Here is a 20,408-nt window from a genome sequence, read left to right as displayed (position 1 = left end):
CTACTGAGCCCACATGCCACAACTACTGAAGCCCGTGTGCCTAGAGCCCATGCTCAGCAACAAGAGAAGCCACCGCAATGAGAAGCCCACGCACTGCAACTAAGAGTAGCCCCCACTCACCACAACTAGAGAAAGCCCGCGTGCAGCAACGAAGACCCTGAACAGCCCTGACCATAACTACAATTCCACTGCAATTACCATCAAAAGCATTCCTGGTGGTGCAGTGGTTGTGAGTCAGCCTGCCGATGCAGGGGACCCGGGTTCATGCCCCAGTCCAGGAAGATCCCACATGCCGTGGAGCGGCTGGGCCCGTGAGCCATGGCCGCTGGGCCTGTGCGTCCGGAGCCTGTGCTCCGCAATGGGAGAGGCCACCACAGTGAGAGGCCCCCATACAGCAAAAAATAATAAATAAATAAATAAATTTAAAAAAAGCATTCCACACGATTTCTCTCAATCCCTGTAACTTCTTTTCTCTGCCTCCGAGATTCTATAGCAATATGACCTGCTTCTATTCGTCCCATAATAATGACCAGAAGCCCAACCTCTTCACCCCTTCATGAAAATTCTGTTCCCAGAAAGTATTACATAAATTTAGTAATGTTACTGATTTAGTGAGGGGATGTTAGCCATCTCGCTGGCAGCCATCCCTGAATTCTTTATCTCTAGTTCCACCTCCAGAGACTAACAGCCACATCACCTCCCCTCCCCCAAGGAGTTCTACCCATAGTAAGTGCCTCGGAGGGTTTTCAAGGAATAGCTTACAAATACACTATTCACTATTCAAGGAAATCTTAAGGAGTAATTTATGTCTATTATTGAAATACATTATGTTTGTGACATGATATGTGTAACAAACATTATACATGCTTATTTAGCCTGGTACATTACTCTAAATTTTTTTTTTTTTACTCTAATTTTTATATTGATCAAAGTCTTATTTTTTGTAAACTAGAAAACAAGTTCAATATGAAGATCAAATTAGTAAGTTACTATAGAAGTGCAAGCACTTAAATGGCAAAAGTGCACTTTTTTTCTTCTTGGATAACAGTTACAGCATTTTAAAATTACTTAATTTCATTAAAAATTTTATGATGAAAACTTAACAGTATAGAAAATATATAGGAAAAAATGTTTTCCCCTCCCCACTTTGGACCCTCCAGTTTTGCTCTCCAGAGGCAACCATCATCAACGGATTTTCTTGTGCATCTTTCTGAAAATATCGGTTATACATCTTATCAGTTTTATCTTCCAGCAGCATCTCTCCTGGAAATTTCTGGCCTGCTCTAATTTGGGCTGGGGGCTCCCTGGATTGGTTACATAGCATTTATTTTAAAATCTTACTCCTATACCATCTTGGGGGATGGGTGGCTGGCTCCTTGACTTTTTTATCATGTTAGATCCCAGTTCTTTTGATTCTGCATCTCCTCTTTTTTGTTTTATTCTCTTAGTTTGCTGGGGCATATCCTCTTAAACTCCTGAGAAAAAAATTTTTGAGATGGGAATTTTAAAAACCTTAGATCTCAAAAAATTATGTCTTATTCTGTTTGAACTCTTAGAGATAATTCTGCTGGATATGGGATTCTAGGTTGGAAATGATTTTCCCTCTGACTTTTAAAGACATTTTTCCATTGTCTTCCAGCTTCTAGTGTTGCTAATGAGGAAAATAATACCATCCTAATTCTTGATCCTTTACATGAAATGCATGGTTTTCTTTTCAAAAGTCTATAGGATCTTCTTTGTCCTCAGTTTTCTGAAATTCCACAATCACGAGGCAATCATGTGCTTTAATGGTGTAATTCCAATCTGGAAACTCATGGGAATTTCTCTTGAATTATTTTTTGATGGTTTTCTTCCTTTTGTTTTCCTCACTCTCTCTTGCTAGATGTTTTGTTTTCCAGATGTTGGATTCCTCAACTATAACCTCTAATTTTCTTACCTTTTTTCTCATGATTTTCCTTCTTTTACCTTTTTACTCAACTTTCAAGAATATTTCTTCAACTTTATCTTCCAATATTTTTTCTTGAGATTTCCCAAGAGCTTTTTTTATGTTCCATGTATTTCTTTCTTGTAACTGCCTGTTCTTGGATCTCAGATAAAATAAAGTCAGTCTTCATTTTGCATGGCAGTGCAGAATTGTAAAAATGAGCATTCAGGCAGAAACCATGCAAAGCCATCTTAACAATCTATGGGGAAAATAACAATTGTTCTGTGAACTGGGACAACATTTTCAGAACATTAAAACTCATGCTAACAGTTTTAAATGTATAGAAAATTAAAAATGATAAAACTAATATTTACTTAGTATACTGTAATTTAAAACATTAAAAAGATTAAACACCAAAGTGTTTTCTTTCTGAAAACAGTGCTTGCCTCCTTCTCATGGTGTAACCACTAAATGGGCATTTTTTTCCATGTCTTGGTGAATTGTCATTCTCCTTTCTAAGTTTGTGTTAGCTTCCAACCATTTATCCTTTGTGCTTTTAGCGTCATGAAATATTTCCAAGAGCCTTTAATGTAAATTATTTTCCTCTCAAACATCTTCATCCTTTTCATCACAAACACTTTTATCCATATAAAATATTTGCCAATTTATCATACTCAGTTGCCTTAACCAATCTTTGGAATCTAGGTGCAAATTTCATCCTTTTCTGTTCTAGCAATTTCACAAGATAGTTTAATATTAATCAATTCATGCCAACTTTTGAAACAATGAAACTAGCCTTTACTGGTGATAAAAGTTTCTTCTTCCGTTCTCTTGTAATTATCATTTTCTTTTAATGTGGCGACTACCATTAACACTTTGACCTGACTGCCAACCAAATTAATTTTTTTTTAAATTACAGTCTTTAACCGTAAGCAGCTTTCTGTTCCTAGTAAAATTTAAACTAAAAGATGTTCAAGCAACTTTACCTTGGCTTTTATATTCACTGGACTTTTGCAGTATAGTTTATGCAACCCATTCCTATTTTGCTTTGGTACCTCCATTTACTAATCATATCGAATTTCACTTCCTGTGTGATCATTTTTTCATTTCATCTCTGTTGGCCAACTTCTTCTTTCCATCATCCATTCTGGAAAATGTCACATGGGTTTATCAGTTGGAGACAATGCGGTGACATAACTACATACTCTGCAGTCTGTGTGTGAACTAACAGATGCTCAGTGATTGTGATTGGTCACAATCACCAACAGACTTTGAAAGAAGTGATGTGATTGGTCACTGATCATGATGTGCACCTATTACTACTAGCGACTGTGGGCAGAAGAGCCAACAGAAAAGTTTGTACACTATGCAATTACCCTTAGTTAATACGCCATGGTAACCGAAATTTGAGCTGTATTACCAGGGGAATGGTGCTATAAACTAAACTGTGTAACTGACATTCATGCATATTGGAACCATGCAAAGTGAGAGCTGCTTGTGCATCTTTTATTTTGATAGGGGCATTAATGATAGTATTTAACTGTTCTCCCTGTACACCCATTATTTCCTCCAATTTACTTTTTCCATGTTTGTTTGTCTGCCTGTTTTTTGCCTGCTTCTTTTTTGTTTGTTCTGGTCTCTGCTTTGATATTAGGTATTTGTCATACATAAGACTGAGGCACTAAAGTCTCTTGTGTAGGGCTGAGTAATGTGGCTTCACTGCTGGGTCATCTGGTTGTGCCATTTGTTAGGGAGTGTCCAATATTAGCTCCTTTGAGTCTTATCTTTTGGGCTGGTCAGAGTCCCCAGAGCGCACTCTTCAAATGTCCTTTCTGAAGAGTCTACACACTGCTACCTGTCTCCGAGGAGCTGAGTGCAGGAAAGAAGACCCATTTCCCATTAACTCTCATATTTTCATTTTGGTACCTTTTTTAAACCCATGCCAGTTCAGAGAGACTGTTTTAGTCTCTCCAGAGAATACACCTCCAGTGTTCTATTAAGATGAAGGATGGGTGGTCAGACCACCTGCTGTTTTTAGCCCCACCTTATCTCCACTTCCAAATATTCATTATGTCTCTAATTCCAGAGCTCGTTTGGGCTGGTGTCATTTCTCGACTTTCTCCATTACTATCTTGGGATTCAGCTTTCCCTGTTCGCTTCCCACCTATCCATCTGCTTTCCAATTCTCTAAATTTGGTTGCAAATTTTCCCTGTTTCTTTGTCTTTGTGGGTTTATGGTTTTTAAAATAAAAACTTTATTGTCATATTAGTGAGGTCTTGCGAGGGACAGAAGGTTAAATATATGCAGTCAACTCACCATCTTTAACTTGAAGCCTCTCATTAAAAAATATATATATATACCAATGGGTATTTTAAAATACTCTGCTCTAAATCCTTAACCAAAGTTAAGTATAAAATTGAAACTAATATATGGATAGGAGATGATAAAGGTGTACGTTTTTATTCTTTCCTTATTTGGCCTGCTTTCATAGAATACAGGATTTGATATTTCTTTCTGGTAGTTTTCTTCTAGAGATGGTAACAAAGCATTTACTGCTTGTCATTGATCTTTAGGTTTTCATTATCGTAGCTATATATATAAAGTCAACCATAAATATTGTAAGAGCATTTTGTGTAAGTGATTTATAACACTTTCTTGAGATGGCTTCAGCAGCCTCATTCAACAGCATGGCCTGGTATTTTTAATAACCCTCTTAATATATTCTGTCATCCCCATCTGTTTTGATTTAATATTGATTATACAGACATGCCACGCTGCAAGATGCCACCTGATCACTTCGGTGCTGTGTTATGCGTGCAGTAAGCTCAAGGTATTTTCAGAGAGGAAACACAAAACTGCTGTTGTTAAATTATATCCATTTTATTAGGTTTCTTCCGGGTAGGTTATGTAGAACTTTGGAAAATTAAACATTAGACATGTTCATAGGAAATCATGTCACTGCTTTTTAAAACCAGCTCAATTTAACCTGCCTCCAATTCCCTAACCAGCAATTCTCTGACTATATCCCTGGGGAAAATATATTGAACACAGTGGAAGGTTAAGGCAGCCGAGTACAGTGAGACTAGCAAGCAGCCAATCGGATGGCGAGGGTCTAAAGATCTGATGCCTCCGGCGAGCAGCGCCAAGCTGGGCTGGTTAGTCTCCTTTTATTGCGGACGAACACCACATACATGTTGTAACGCTCCCTATGTTGGCAGCAGTCACCAAGCAGACCCCGTAGCTAAGAAGAGAGAGATATATGCCCAAGCAACTCATTCTGCACAGCAGCCAACAAGACGATATTCCTGTGCTGGAATGTTCTCGTTCAAAGGTATCGGTTCTTTTTCATTGAGTTGTTCTATTTCTTGAGAATTACGGGAAGCAAGATGCTGGCGCTGGAGGATCTCTTTGCTTTCTAGTAATGCTTTGTTCCTGGTCTCAGTCGAAATGCCAGCCGTTTTAAGACGGTTAACCTCTGGGGGAGACGGTAATAAGCAGAATAAAGGAACACTTTTACGTGGCTTAAGCTGACTGTTCAAAGACCCTTTATTAGGACTGACTCTTTGTTATTGTTGCTATTGTTCTGAAGGTAAGCTGGCCAAAAATGTGGCTTTAAATCATCACATTCTGCTACCTTTATAACTAAAGAGACCCAGGGAAAGAACTGGGGGGGGGGGCGGACGGGAGTGGGGGGACCACATATCTCAAAGGTCGCTGCAGTTTATCTGGCTGTCTCCCCAGCCCCAGAGAGAAAAGGGACCACAATGCTGATCTCAGGTAGAGAAAGAGAATTTTGTCGGTATGAGGATTCCTCTATGCTTTAGACACAAGTTTTATAAAAAACAAACACTTTGCATATTCTCACCGTGCTTAATAATAAGATACCTTAATTATCATTTCTTACTGACAGCTGGTGTAATTGTCCAAAAGTCATCAGCATATTAGGAGCTCTTGTGTTAGTTGCCAAGGTAATTGGGAGGATAATTTAATATGCTGCAGGGTAACAAAAACCCATGAAAACACACTGCATTAGGTGAGGCATGAGATTGCTCTGTGGGGCATTTATTTTTTAGAGTGAGCCCCTTCTTTTGTCTCTCCTCTGCATCAATTATCTGTTGGAAGGAATGGATATAACAGGGGCTTTCCATCATTTACCATACATTAGGCAAGATTTAACTTACGGCTGAGATATTAAATTGCTAGCCATATAGAAAGGTTTCACTGGCAAGTTGTATGTTATCCTCTGTGGGACATTTGAAATTACACACTGGTGGATTATCAATGGTGGCCTGAATGAAGTTGAGATAAACTGTTGTCTCAGGGAGCAGAAATGAATGCAGGCAGTGCTTTGCTTCATTTTCCAGTTATCTCTGAAAAGCATGGCCCATTAACATTTTAACCTCTATAGCTAATTATCAGGACTAATGTTTTCATATTATGTCTCTGAAAGCTCTCTTAAGTAATGCAAATTCTTTGTGTATTTTTTAAAAGAGGGGGGATATTAAGGCATTGGTTATAGTTTCTGAATTTCTAGGCCAGTGGTATTTTTTTACCCTTGCTTTTATTCATTTATTTATTAATTATGGTCTGTGGCGCTAAATACACTTTGCCTCTGTAACATCATTAATTATGTATTATGATACACTTTGTGACTTTCAGGTTCTATAAATATTTATAAGATGCATGATTTTATTTATAGAATATCATATAAACAATAAAAATAATATGTATAGCTAATATTTTTAAATCACTGTTTAAACTTGAAAAGTCACCATTTAGTTATAATACGTTCATCATAATAAAATAATATAAAAGTTAAAACTCTAAGTCTTAAAATTTAAAAATCAACTATACAATAAAAACAAGAATATTTTTTATACATGTGAAATTATTGCCTTTTTATTTCTATGTTTAAAAGACATGGCTTTGGAGAATGCAAAATTAGCCGATTAATTGGATGGCCATAGGGAATTCAGTAGCAACTTCAATGAATGGTAATGGGAATATAGGAATTAGTGTTATTCTGCAGAAGAGAATATAGAAGGATGATATCTTGTACTTGAACTATAAGAAGTGTCCTTACACCTGACATGATGTAACACGTATTTCTATTAAAGGAAGAATAAAAGTGTAATGTTAGAAAATGAGGTTGGAATCAATAAAGCATTTTAGGTCAGCGAGAGACAGGTTAAAGGGATGGAAGTAAAGCAAGGAAGGGGGCATTTTCCTCGGAAGCTGTATGGGGGTAAAATAATAGACGGGGACTGGCCTTTGGTTCCAGACAGATCTGGCTTAATAAGTCCCAGCATTGCCACCTACCTGTGAACCTGGGCAGATTAGCCCTACCTGGTTGGCTTGTGAGAGTTAGAGGAATCCACATAATTATACGTAGTTTATGTAAATAGGAGAAGGGTGTAATTGAAAAGATATGATGTCAAAGTCAAGTCTGACCTCCTTGGGGTTGACTGGGTATAGACGTGATTACTCTTTACACTTAGAAGAGGGAATTGACTACTGTAGAAGCAGGAGAAAGGCCCTTGTTAGTTCATCGCTGTCCTCCACCCCCTGCATTCTCTTCCATCTCTCCAATAATGTCTAAATTTCTGCCTTGTGAGAGCAATGCCTTCAGTGTAAGGCTTTGAATCCCATTTAAATGCAAATAGCCTTGGCAAGACTACTTGAAGATATGATTACACCTTGGTCTTTGGGCAGGACCTAAGAGCAGATGCTGATAGGGGACTGCTGAGTAGGAGAGAGATTACAAAAAAAAGTGGGGAGGTGGGGAGTCCAGGCAAAAGGGATGCTACTGAGAGAAGCAGCAGTCACTGGAGGCTGGAAAACACCTTATTGCACCAAGATAACTTACTAACGCCTACAGACAGACCTGGTGGACTAGGAACGTAAAATTGGTCTCTGGGTCCAAAATAAAGTAGAAAGCCTAGGTAGGCAGCAATGTTGGTGAGAAACATGATACATACACACTTTGTTTTCCTTGGTCATCTATGAGGATGTTTGCTGCAAGCAGTGACCTCATGCTGTTCTTAGGAAGAACTTATCTACTGGCTTGAAGGGGAATAAACAAGGGGACAGAAAACAAAATCTAAGGGACAGGGCTTCCCTGGTGGCACAGTGGTTGAGAGTCTGCCTGCCAATGCAGGGGACGTGGGTTCGTGCCCTGGTCCGGGAGGATCCCACATGCTGCGGAGCGGCTGGGCCCGTGAGCCATGGCTGCTGAGCCTGCGCGCCCGGAGCCTGTGCTCCGCAATGGGAGAGGCCACAACAGTGAGAGGCCCACGTACTGCAAAAAAAAAAAAAAAAAGACCAAAAAACTAAGGGACAGAGCAAAATGTTTATTTTTATGATGATTATTTTTGCCAGGATGCATGTAAGGAGATAACGTGGAGGATGGCTTTGTTGAAAACTAACTCTGGCTGTCCGCATGCTCAGCTTAGATCTAAACAAAGAACATCAAAACAGCCTCTGAAAAGGAGTGACCTTCACATTTGCGAAGCCCTTCAAACTCTCCCCATTTGAGGTAACTCAGTTGTACCTCCTCGATTTTCTTGAACTTAAAATGAACTCCCATTCACTGCTTTCCCGCACCTGCTGTCCTGCTAGGAGAGGACTGAACGTTTAGGGCGCTGCCCTGGCCGTGTGGCTAATGGGAGGGTCCTGATTGTCCCAAGGTCAAAAACCCCCCACTCACTGGCCAGCGTCTTAAATCCACCTGTGATACCACTGAAATGTAAACACCTCTGGATAAAGTAACATCATAAAAAGCTCTTTTAACTTTTTTCTTTTACCTCTTTTAATACTCTGTCTTCTTTTTAGAGTTTTGGGGACGTTTGTTTGTTTCCTTCCCCAGATTGGAGTTAGAGTCTGACTTCAAATTTACCATTGCCTAGCAAAAGGCCTGTCTCATAGAAAATATTACACGAGTGTTTGTTCAACTTATTAACACAATTTATTTCCCAAGAAGCTGATCGATGTATGCACGTTGAGCTACCAAGCTACCTAAGTTCCGTGAAGAGTAAAGTGGCTGAATTAATCGACTCCATTTGACCTTGCAATAAAATCTGTGAATTAGGAAAAATTTCCTTTTGTTCGGCATCTCTCCGAAGCCTCAGGTCAATGTGTCCCGGCACCCTCGTGGTACTGCAGATACCCGGGAACTGCCCAAGCAAATCTGATAAGTCCACTCTGATAAAGTAACAGTTTCCTCTCATTCGTGAAGGAGCCAACTCCAGAATGTGCCATGTCAGGAAGGACTGGTGAGAACAGCCATCAAAGGACACCAGGAGTACCTGCCACCTACTGGGAGGTGGAGGTTGGTTTCTAACACGGACGAAGGGCAGCGACTATAGGACAGCGCTAGCCTGTCATCGAGCTGGGCCTCTAGAATAAGCTGGGTGATGAGCCACACCCTCATCATTAGGGAACACATAAAGCCGTATCCCAGGCATTGCATGAGCAGTCCGGGTCCATCCCTCATGATTTTGTAAACCCTTCTTAGGACTTTTCAAAATTCTTGTCATGGACTGAGAAGGGAAGCCAAGTGTAAGTTTTCTGTAATATGCCCGAGTGGTAATGTGATGGTACCTGCCTGTGAACAACCAGGACTGTGTTACTACAAAATCCCTCTGATGTAGGTCATGGAAAACAAGGGAGTGATTCTGCTGGAGCACTACCAAAAAAGGTTGCCTTGTTTTGTGTTAGTATGATGTCAGTATGGGATCATTTGAAGGGAGCGCCTGGGTTTATGACCTGGGAATCAATCAGTCTAAGGTACCATCCTTCTTTCTCCTATTTAAACTGTACCATTAGACATTTTCCTACTGACAGACAGAGGGAAACATTTGTATGTTTATTTGGTGGACATTCAGCTTCTTCGTCTGAAGAAGACTCTAGTCCATTCATATTTTGTTCACAGGGACTTTCAAGCTCCCTCTCCCCAGCGCTATGGAGGGGATCGCCCCTTGTAGAGGTCCCTGTGAAGTTCTGAAGTGTCTCTCTCTAAATCACACTCTGCCTCTTCTTAGTGGAAAAACAGGAAACACTAATTTAAAAAAAAAAACAATTCTCGACAAGTCAAAATGTGTATTAAAAATTAAAAGTATTGTCCCCAGCATGGTCTTATATTTCTTAAGGCTCCAAAAATGCATTTAAAAAAGAATCATTACTGGGATCCTGGAAGGGGGGCTTATCACTGCCCGGCCATGCTATTGGGCACACAGAAGCACTAGGTAAATATCTGAGTTGAATAAAGAATCTCTGTGAAAACTGCCTCCAAACCCTCAGCCTGCACATTAATATAGAGCTGCTACAGCCCATGCTGGTCTCCCCTGTTACTAACTGTGGCAAAACCATAACTTTCTCCCTTGATCAGCGCCTCTCCAAGAATTTATCCTTTACCTGCCTCTACTTTCATTTGATTCACCAGCTCTGGGAGTGCTTCCTTATTTGTTATTAAAAAAATAGGTTGAATTTTGAACGGTAGCCAGATGTTCAAAACCTCATTCTTTTTTTTGCTGCACCGCACAGCTTGTGGGATCTCAATTCCCCGACCAGGGATTGAACCCAGGCCATGGCAGTGAAAGCCTGAAATCCTAAGGACTAGGCTACCAGGGAACTCCCAAAATATTCTTAACAGGGCCAGTTACCGCTTATAGCAAAAACTCTTTGTCTTTCCTTCCCCTCTTCTTGTCCTCCGATCATTACGGTGAGATGGTTAAGCCTCCATCACTTGGGCTTCATGTGATGAAATGTCAGTGAGCATTTTGAGAATGCTGATGCTGTCGGTTATTTTTACCAAATAGATCTTAGATTCAACATTTTCTCTGAATTTCCCATTTTCTTTGTTTAGACTCCTACACCTCTCACCATATTACTGCTTCAGGTTTTAATGGGCTTTTCTGCTTCTACGCTCTTCCTTCCTCAATCTATTCTCCACACTGCTACAAAGTTATGAGTTTAAAAATCAAATTTATTCACATTATTCATTTTCTTAAAACATATCCGAGTGCTACCCCTCACCTCCCACTAACTTAGTCCAATCTCTTCCAAAATGTGGTGTAATAGAACACGAAATTTCAATCCAGTGGACCTTCATTCAAATCCTGTCTGTACTATTTTCTCAGTTGACCCTTTGATTTCCATAACAATGAAACCAAACTGATATCTATCTACCTTGTATTTCACTTGAAGTTTAAATAGGAGAAAGAATGTCAAGTATCTATGATGCCATCTGTTGCAGAGTAGGCATTTAATAATTTGCAAATAATTCTTTCTGCTCCAGAGTCAAGTCCAAATGCATGACTTGGCATAGTATAAAGGGGACTTTTACTATCTGACATCTGCCTAATTTAGCAGCCTCACCTCCTGCCCCTCCAGTCCACTGCCTCCTTCCCTCATTCCCCAGAAATTCTTGGAGTCTGCCAACACCAAGTGCTGTTTTAGTCGGCATTCCACCATGTTTGCCTTTATACGTGTTGTTTCCTTGGCAAGGAATGCAGAATTTCTTCCTCCTCCCATTTCCCAGAAATCTCCTGTTCATCACTGAACACGGGAGTCATGTGCTTCATTTCAGTGATATTCTTTATACCTTATAATCAGATATCTAATATTTGATGATCGTTACTATCTGCCAGGTGCTCTTTTAGGTGAGCATTTTACACATGTTATCTAATTAATATTGGAATTCATCATTCTACTCATCACAATATATTGTCTATCTTCCCCATTACAGTTTGAACTCCTTGAATGTAGAGAAAAGTGATTAGCATAGCTTGAATGAATGAATTAACAGCAAGGTAGACAGGTAGAAGATAGGGAAGACTAATGTGTGTTATAAGATGTGAAACTGTTCCCTGAGATGGGCCAGTATTTTAGGGAGAAAATTATAATGAAGCCCAGGGATTTCAGAGAAGATACAATGTAAATAAATAAACAAAGTAAAACAAAGTTAAACCAGAATGGGCTGATCGAGACTGGAGAGGTTCGGGTAAGTAGAGTTGGTCTGACAGAAAACATTAAATATAAGAACAGAGGAGAAGCTAGATCAGGGAATTCCTGAGGAAGGAGTCTAGGACTGCATTAATATGAGTTTCAGTTCCCAAAGAAACTAACCAGAGAAGGTCTAGATAGATAGAAAAAGAACCAATCACTTCCAGAATTAATGTAATGTATTCACATGAGCGCTTCCTTAGCGCTAGACCATATGCTCAGTACATTATATGAATTGATTCATTTAAATGTGCTTAAAAAACCCCAAGGGAAAAAGGATTTTGTAATCCCTATTTTACAGATGAGACAACAGAGGAGTGGCCAGACTTGTTTAAGACTACAGAGCTGGAAGTGAGAAGGCTTGGAGTTGAACTTGTTTGCCTAACTCTAGCGCTCACACCATTTTTTATTCTGCTGTTCTGGCTCTTTCAGTAAACTGTGGGAGATGGCTCAGGCTAGAGGAAAGGTGAATTACTTTAGAAGAAAAAACATGACATCATTCCCAAAGTTTGGAACTAGAGGAAAATTAAGAAATTGAAAGCAAAGGGGACTTAGGTACTAGAGGAGACAAAATCTTCCATTCCATGCTCAAGTAACCGAGGGCTGTGGGGCTGTGAGATTTCCCCATCTATAGAGCATCCCCTAAGAGTCCCATGACTGTGGACTCTGAAAACTAACTTCATATGGGGGCTGCATTCCTCTGGATGAGGGAGTAGGGAGAGGACGGGAAGGGAATTCAAGCAGACTGGAAGGGGAAAGCTATAGACACCGGGACTGTGAACTGTGGAAACATTCTCCTTTGTCCTTTGACCCCGTCCTTACTCTGGGTGTGTGACTGTTGGAGGATGGGGTAGAAATTGGGGGAGTGATAGTGTTAATTTATAGCCCAGGGACCCATTTTGGGTTACTGCCCAGGGAGAGGTGTCTGGTTTTATCACCCTGACACACTGACAAAGGACAAGTTCTGGAGTAGAGAGCAGTCCAGCAGGTCATAATTTTGCATTTTATGTTACTGAATTATTTTTTATCTGTTTGATAAAATAAAAAGCTAAGTGACATTTTGGAGAAGGTTTTATTGTCTTATTCAGCCCTTTACATTTTACATATTAAAGATGTGTGCTGTAAAGTATGTCCTGTTCACAAAACCAGGCTCACACATACACTGCGTTGAACTTCTTCCATTGATGTATTTTTTAAAGAATGAAGCCGTTATTTAGGAGAGAAAATAAGGTGGATGAGGAGATGGAAGTTTTTTTTGTTTTTCATTTAGTTTGGTTTGGTTTGTATTCCCTTTGCTGACATTTTGATTAGAACATTGTCTACCGAAGGAAAATATTTTGAAACATGACTGTTCAATAAATGTCATGCGTTGATTTTTTTCTGGAATTCATATCTATAGCTAACTCTCATCATAACTTTAGGCTTCACACAGTTCAGATTTTTTCAGACAGCTAAACTTACAAACATGTTTGTGGGTTTATTGCTCTTTCAAACTACCTCTTTTTTCCTTCATCCTCACCACTCCCTTAATTCACATTCTCAGATTTTTTTGGTTCAGATTATGGCAACAACCTTGTACAGATCTCTAGACCCACCCTGTTCAACTTGTACATAAGAGCCAGCATTCTCCTTCTAAAGCACACTTTACTCATGCTAGTAACTTCCCAGATAGCTCTGTGTTCTCAGAATAAAGTCCAGCTTCCCTTGTGGATTACAAAATCTTTCTTGATCACCTCTCAATATGTGAGATTTTCTCCTAATTGCCTCTGCACACCCCACTCTGTATTTCATGCACTTTGAGCTATTTGTCAAACATATCTTGTTACACCACCTCAAGCCTTTCGAAACGCTGCTGCTTCTACCTGGTTCATTGTCCCCCAACCCCTCCATCATGTCACTTCCCTACTCCTACCACTAACACCTCCGTCTTGGTGTGTCACATCCTGCAGCAATCCCTGCTCATTCTTTTTACAGCTTACATGCTTACCCAGCATGAACTAGATGTCCTTTCTCAATCTCATTTAGCCTCCTGTTCATATTTCTAACACATGGACCATGTTTATTTTTTTATATTTTCCTGGTTCTCCAAAAATGTTTGTTGAATGAATAAATGATGAGAAAAGCAAGAATCCTCTGTAATGAAAGTGGCAAAGCAAAACCTATTTCCTATAAAAATGTCATAAATGAAATGCCATAAGAGGAGCTGTACATGAAATCAAATATCCTTTGAGATTTGCCAGAATTGTGCAATGATCAGGATATAACTTGGGATTTGAATTACCATCATTTTTCATTCGTGATGTAAAATGCCATTCATTAAATGTGCTTCCTTTTGACCTAAACTGAGTCAAAATTTTGAAGGGATAGTTTAAACTTTTGCTAATTAATATGGCATACTTTTTACGTGTGGATAGTTCTGGCTTCCTCATTTATCCAACGTGATCCTGTTAGAAGAGATCTGATGGGGTTTATAAACTTCTCAAAACGGTCAACCACTCAATGCAATCGTCACTGTATCAACTAGTTGACAGAGTCAAATAGGTGGAGTAAACCTCCAAGCAATCAAACAAATGCTGCTCTAGCACGTAGCTTAATAATTGCTAAAGGTCAATATTCTATTTAATGTCCAGGGCCCTTTCCAAATCAACACTAACTTTTGAGTACAACGTGGAACACACTGGTGTGTATGACTACGTAGTTCAACGTGATTCATAATCTCCAAGGTCCCCAGAGCACTAATGATCATATATTCAGAGCATCCTTGAAAGCCTTGAGATCAGGGCCCTTTTCCCCATGAATTGTTAGTTGCTGCATTTGAAGAATTCAGTAAGACGGTGATTTGTAACAGATATTTGACATCAAATGTCTCAGCTGTTGATGGTGGTACTAATCCTACACTTAACTGAGTCATAGGATTAATGGGAAAACATGTTTCATGATTGCTAGACACACCATAATATTTTTTAAACATCCTTATTGGAGTATTATTGCTTTACAATGTTGTGTTAGTTGCTGCTGTATAACAAAGTGAATCAGCTATATGTGTACATATATCCCCATATCTCCTCCCTCTTGCATCTCCCTCCCACCCTCCCTATCCCACCCCTCTAGGTGGTCACAGAGCACCGAGCTGATCTCCCTGTGCTATGCGGCTGCTTCCCACTAGCTAGCTATTTTACATTTGGTAGTGTATATATGTCCATGCCACTCTCTCACTTCATCCCAGCTTACCATTACCCTCCCTGTGTCCTCAAGTCCATTCTCTACGTCTGTGTCTTTATTCCTGTCCTGTCCCTAGGTTCTTCATAATATTTATTGGCTTACCAATGACTTTCAAAAAATTCACAGACTCATACTCCTTTATACTTGTTTCATTTTCCAGGACATAAAGTCACTTGATCTGCCTGTCCAATGACTGCTTTCAGCAAAGCTTCACACACATGTATTGCTGAATGCTTTTCATATGCCTAGTTTTTCTTGTTAAATATTTATGACTCTGTGCCACATTTCAATTTTCTACAGTGTGAAAAGTATAAATGCATCAAAGCGCTGTGTGATTTCTGCACTATGCATTGCAGATCCAAATTCTAGACATGCCATGTCTTTATAGTATCTAATTTCACTGTATTATACAAATTCATAGCCTGGAATCATCGGTTAGAAATGGAAGACCACGAAATCCAGATCCTTTGAAATAAAATGAAATTGAGGCTCAATCTTTGTAGGTATTTAAGTGGTTTGGCCAATGTCATACACATGTTAATGGAAGTATAAGTGCTGGAATCCAGATCGTGATACTCCCAAGCCAGTATCTATACAATGGCTTTGATTTTGTACCTAATAACTCTTTTGGGGGCACTCTAATACTTTTTGCCAATCACTAATTAGAATTTGCAGCAGATTTGGAAAAGGAAAGTAGATGGCTATTTATGTAATTTTACAGGATAGGAAATTTTCATAACATGGTTCCTAAGAAAGAATACAGGCTAACAAATGTGAGTGGGACATAGCTTTAGTGGGTAATTTTCCAGAAGACCGCCATTAGCTTCATCTCAACACGTTTACATTCAACCTTCAAACAAACAGAAAAGTTGAAAGGTATCTGCTACCTAGATTTAATTATTAACATTTGCCGTATTGCTACATCCCCATGTGTGTGCATTTTGAAGAAGCATTTGAAATTAAGTTGCAGACATCATGACACACTTCTCTCATAGATATTGATACCCTGAGAATAAGGACATTATTCTACACAGCGTTAATTCTATAAGACAACTAAGAAAATAAGTAGTTTGCTAATATCATCTAATGTCTATTTCATTTTCAAACTTCTTCCATTATTCCTTATTAATGATTTTATTCTTTTGTTCTTCAACCAGGTTATCTTTGAGGTTCATGTATTTAGTCTCTATTAATCTAGTATACTGCCCTCCACTATTTTTCCCCATGACATTGACCTTTGAAGAGAGCAAACCAGTTGTCTTGTAAAATGTTCCACAATCAGTATTTGTGTGGCTGTCTCTTTGCGATGAGGTTTACATTGTTTCTCATTCCCTTTGTTTCCTATACACTGGCAATTAGTTCTTTCAGCTTGAGTAGAAACTGGTTATCAGTCTGGGGGAAGGCCACGTCCTAAGTGATGCTTTACATGGCATCACATCTGGAGGCACACACTTCAATGATGTCCAACTTCAGTCATGTTGCACTGGATATTTTGGTTAAGGTGGTGACTGCCAGATCTTCCTATTATACAGAAAGGTTTTCCTCTTTGAATCCTCAGGTGGTCTGAAGGATGGTAATTTGTCACCCTGTGGAATATCTTGTTCTCCAAATAACTACTATGTTTGCCACACTGAAATTGCCTTAAACAACCTAAGAGTCTTTTCCAGGTATATCTTTCTTGCACGTGTTCAGTGACCTAAGAAGAGAGTATCTCACCAGAAACACCATTTATCCAATTCCTTTCCATCAGAAGAAGTGCCAAAAGCCTTCTATAAGTTATTGTTGAATTAAACCATGTATATTATAGAACAAATTGATGATATCATACAGGTTAACTGTGGAATTTCTTTTCTCTTGTCCTAATTATTAAGTATGCCAGCATCCATTCATCATCTAGGTGTAAATCAAAACCACATTTCTTCTGTTACACTCCCAGAAATAATCAGAACAATTTGGAGAGCCATGACCTGTTCTTGCAGTAACTCCTTCATAATATGAACCAGCATGAATCACAAAGGAAGACCTCAGATAAAAACATACATTGTCTCTTCCCTGTCTATTCTAAACTCCCTAAAGGCAAGAACCATACTTCTGATCTTTTTTAAAATAAATCAGGGCACAGGTGGAAATTATTCTAAATAAGAACATGAGGACACATTGTCCTGAAGGTTAGGAGTAAAGAAAATATGAAACTGGAGAAATGTAGTCAGCTAAGTAAAGGCAGTACTTGAGGGAAAGTACTTTGCTAAGCTATAGGGGACATGCTGTCCCAGAAGCTTCTACAAATTATCTCCTCCCACCAGCATTTCAGTTATATGCCAATTGCAAACAGAAGAGAAAGGGGGCTTTTTGTCAGTATCTTATTCAGTTTTTCTGAGTTTTATTTTTCTCAAATGTAAAATAAATCATTTGAACTTTATGATCTCTAAAATTCTTTCCACCAGAAGACAATATGTATATAGGGAACTGAAATGTGTTATGTAAGATTTGAGGCGAGGCTGAAGAAATGGGTACCATTTGTGCAAGGATTGAGGAAAGGGGTAAGGAGGACAAACCAGACCTGGGAGAGAGTGTGGGCTGAGTCACAGAGAAGGAAAGAAAGTGGAATGCCTCAAGGATAGAGAGGAAGGATGTCATTACCTGGGAAATTGTCTCTGTTTGTTTGCGAAAATCATGGGAAGTAATGCTGGTAGGGTACGTGGGACCCTTCACTCATTCAAGATTTTTGAGTGCCTACTATGTGTCTAGATAGAGAGGGTCCAGGGATGAACAAGACAGCCAAGGACCCTGTTCTCATGGAGATTATATACTAGTGGGAAAAGACAGATAATAGACACATAGTCAAAAATGTAATCTCACAGCCGTATAATGTAATGGCTAAAGGGGTAGGCTTTGGAGCCAGACAGTCTGGACTCAAATCCCAGTTCCCCAGTTTGACCTCGAGCAAGATATTTAAGCTTTCCATGCCTCAGTGTCTTGTCTATATAATGAAGATAATAATAGTACCTGCCTCGTAGGGTTGGTGTGAGGATCAATGAGAAAAATACATGACAAGCTTTATAATTTGTACTGTATTTACAGAACAGTGTCTGGCACATGGTAAATCTAAAACAAATGTAAGCTACTGTTAGTATACTAGTAAGTGCTGTGATAATAATAAAGCAGAACAAGGGCATGGTGTTTCAACTCCACCATTCTTGACACTTGGAGCCAGATAACTCTTTGCTGTGGGGTTGTGCTGTGCTTTGTAGGAAGTTTAGCAGCATCCCTGGCCTCTGCCCATGAGATGCCGGTAGCACCCTCCTAGTGGCATCAACCAAAACTGTCTTCAGACATTGTTAATGGGCCCCTGGGTGGCAAAATCACCCGTGGTTGAGAGCTACATGTCTAGAGGATAAACAGGTGTAGTGTTTTCAGGTAGGGTGATCTAGAAGAGCTCTTTGAAGAGGAACAAGGACAGAGCCCCGAATGCTGGGAATGAAGCAGCCATGCAAAACCCCGGGGGAGAGTGTTCCAGTAGAAAACTCAGCAAGGATAAAGGCCCCGCGCAGGAACAAGTTGGCGGGGCCAGCTTGGCTGGAGAGGGGTGCAGGAAATGTCAGAGAAGTAGGTTGCGTCACAGTATAAAAGTCGATAAAGATCATGGTAATAAATCTGGATTTTATTCTCTATGTGCTGAGAAGGTGTTAGAGAATTTTAAACAGGAGAATGAAATGAGTCGATTTCTGTTTCATAAGTTTATTCTTGGACTGCAGAAGGGCAGCCGTGGAAGCAGGGAGACCAGCGAGGAGATGAATGCAGAGTCCAATGAGAGGCGAGAGGCTTGGACAGGGGTCATTAGAGGTCCTGGTTGTGGACACGGCGAGATGTAATAGGATGCTGATATGTTCTGTGGAAGAACCTACAGGACGGGTTAAGTGGTTGAGGATTAAAGGGTAGATGGGCAAGGAGGAGGTTTGTGGGGAAGGTGTTTAATAAAGCAGTCGTTCTGTCCAGCCCTTTGAAAGTTTGAACTCCCACTAGTAATCCCGGTGGTAACTGGGCTGTTGACTCTACTGGAGATAAACTGAGAGGTTGGAGCTGGAGATACATGCTTAGGAGTCATTGGTGTTTAGTGACATTTAAACCGTTTGAGATCACCAAAGGAGGGGAAGAGGTGGAAAACCAAGGCCCAAGTTCTGAAGCATCCCTGAGGTAGAGGTAGAGAATGAAGGAGCAGTCAGTGATGTAGGAGTGAAACCCAGAGAGTGTGTGGTGTCCTAGAAGATAAGGAAAGAAATGCTTCAAGAAAAAGCATGTCATCTGGGTCAAATGCTACTGAGAGGTCAAGGAAGAAGAGGGCTTTGACTTCACATTTGGATTTCACAAGATGGAGAGAGTTGGTGACTATGACAGGAATGGTTTCATTGACATGATGGGGATGAAAGGGTTGAGTGTATTATCAAGAGAATGGGAGGTAAGAAAATTGAGACAAACAGTGTACATATTTCTGCTGGGAAAGGGAGTAAAGAGATGAGTAGCAGCAGTTAGAGGGCAATGGGAGCCAAGGGAAGCACCATCTTGTTAAGATGGGAAGCATTGCCGCATATTAGAATGCTGATGGAACCATTCCAGTGAAGAGGAAGAAACTGATGGTCCCGGGAGACATTAGGAATAATTGCATGGCAGAATTTATTGAGTAGTGAAAGAGGTAAAACTTCCAGTACACAATGGAATGGCTTGTCTTTTACAGAGAGAAGGAGAGATAGTTCAATAAAGTGGGAGAGAAGAGAAATTCTAGGTCAAGTGGTGTTTGGAGTAGAAGATGAAGTCATTCTCATCAGAATACTTCTGTTTTCTCAAAAAAGTATAAAGCAAGATCATCAACTGATAGTGTGTGGCTGGAGGGTGGAAGCTGGAAGTTTAAAAAGAAGATTAAAAGTCCTCTAGGAGTGTGAACAAAAACACTTATTGGGAAATTTGTTAGAACTGCCAGACAATACCAAGACCTATTTGAAATGTGTCGTCGTATATGTGAAGTAAGACCTATCGGCATGCTTGTGCGCATTTCCTTAGTTGCATTCACTATTTGAAGCAGACATAAAGTAGTTAGAGAGCTGGGTTTAACCAGATGGGTATATTGCTGGACTAGTATACAAAGGGAAAATTAAAGGACAAGGGAATTAAAGAAGACAACAAGGGGAATGATTGCATGAATGGGTAATGACAACGATGCTGTTGAATAGAAACGTGGCACATGGGGAGCAGAGCTGAGGACAG

At 39.8% G+C, this 20,408-nt stretch overlaps 1 protein-coding gene across 2 annotated transcripts in view; it reads left to right on the top strand.

Annotated features, from left to right (window-relative positions):
• Positions 1-4,740: 4,740 nt before the first annotated feature.
• Positions 4,741-20,408, top strand: part of SORBS2 (sorbin and SH3 domain containing 2) — a 320,131-nt gene continuing 304,463 nt past the window's right edge. For both annotated transcript variants that reach the window (XM_027122655.1, XM_027122654.1), the window contains exon 1: positions 4,741-5,256. The gene's annotated coding sequence lies outside the window, so the exon portion shown is untranslated. The remainder of the gene's footprint in view (positions 5,257-20,408) is intronic.

This window comes from Aethalodelphis obliquidens, unplaced genomic scaffold (assembly GCF_003676395.1).
Source record: "Aethalodelphis obliquidens isolate GAN/ISIS:26980383/991018 unplaced genomic scaffold, ASM367639v1 scaffold25, whole genome shotgun sequence".
Classification (NCBI taxonomy): Eukaryota; Metazoa; Chordata; class Mammalia; order Artiodactyla; family Delphinidae; genus Aethalodelphis; species Aethalodelphis obliquidens.
This window is presented reverse-complemented; position numbering and strand designations above follow the sequence as displayed.